Source organism: Myotis lucifugus, unplaced genomic scaffold (assembly GCF_000147115.1).
Source record: "Myotis lucifugus unplaced genomic scaffold, Myoluc2.0 scaffold_594, whole genome shotgun sequence".
NCBI lineage: Eukaryota > Metazoa > Chordata > Mammalia > Chiroptera > Vespertilionidae > Myotis > Myotis lucifugus.
The window spans coordinates 77069-78653 of record NW_005871642.1 but is presented as its reverse complement, the minus strand read 5'-3'; positions in this window follow the sequence as shown (position 1 = coordinate 78653).

Here is a 1585-nt window from a genome sequence, read left to right as displayed (position 1 = left end):
TTTATAAGCCGAATCTACTTTTTTAAAGCCTAATCCTGCCCCATTAACCTGGTTAAGAAAAACGTTCCCACCCTGCTTACAGATATGGACTTCTGCAGCTGATCGTGGGCTTTTGTGTGCGGTGAAATAACCCCCTACCTTTACGGTGAATTTTCCTACCTTTATGGTGAATTCTTTGTTCCCCACCTTGCCGGTGAAAATTCATTTTTTTGCTCTAGTGAAACCTTCACTTCCAGATTTCCTGTCGGGCGCCAGATGTTGTAAATGTTTCCCTCCATGTCCCGCATGGTTCAGGGTTCAGGATCTGGAAGAAGAGCCGCACACAAATGAAAGAGAAGAGACACGAGATAATTTGGGAATATTGGGGGCCAGGCGGGTAAGTCCAACTCAGGAGGAAGGACTTCCACCGGTTCTCAGGCCGCACCAACCTTTTATAGTCAGAGGTAAACAGGGCAGTGGTCACCATAGTTACACAGTTCTTGTGAGTTTCACTTGTTTGGACCTTAGTTACACTTCCTGCACTTCCCTCAGCCCATTAGCTTCCCAGATAAGATCTAGGAAGTGTTATAAGGTCAAGCCTAATTATGCTAAGAGGACTGTGCCCTCTAAGCTAGGACTTGTGTGTGACTTTGCCAACAGGTCAGTCCGAGGCTTAACCCTATATCAGTTCCCCACATCACAATACTGGATATCCAACTATACTACAAAGCCATTACAACCAAAATAGCCTGGTAGGCACAGGAACAGGCATATAGACCAATGGATCAGAACAGAGACCCCAGAAATTGACCCACACCATTATGGTCAATTAATATTTGACAAAGGAGGCAAGGGCATACAATGGAGTCAAGACAGTCTCTTCAACAAATGATGCTGGGAAAACTGGACAGACACCTGTAAAATAGATGAAACTAGACATCACCTTAGACAATACACAAGAAAAATCTCAAGGTGGATAAAATACTTAAATGTAAGGCATGAAACCATAAAATTCCTAGAAGAAAACATAGGCAATAAAATCTGAGACATCTCTGGTAGCAATATGTTTACAGATACATCTCCTGGGGCAAAGGAAACTAAGGAGAAAATAAACAAATGGGACTATGTCAAAATAAAAAGCTTCTGCACAGCAAAAGAAACCACCACCAAATTGAAAAGGAAGTCCACTGTTTGGGAGAACATATTTTGCCAATGATACATCTGATAAAGGACTAATATCCAAAATATGTAAAGTACTCATACAACTTAACAAAAGGAGACAAACAATCCAATTTAAAAATGAGCAGAAGGCAGAAGCCCAAGGAGCCCATGGTAGTCTGGATCCTGTGGGTGTAGGGCCAAGGGGCTCGGCCCTGGCCCTCAATTCCTGGGAACTGGCACTGCAGGCGACCTGACCAGCCACACCGTCAACCGCCTCTGCAAGGGCCAGGGTGGCGCAGGGCGCTGCTCACCGGCTGCTGCAGGCCTGGCGCCAGCGCCAGAGTCCTTCCTGCACTTCAAGGTGAGGTCACCAAGATTCTCTTCGGGCACTGGGCCACCGTGGAGCAGGGCATCCAGCTGGCGTGCCAGCTGAGCACACTGGACT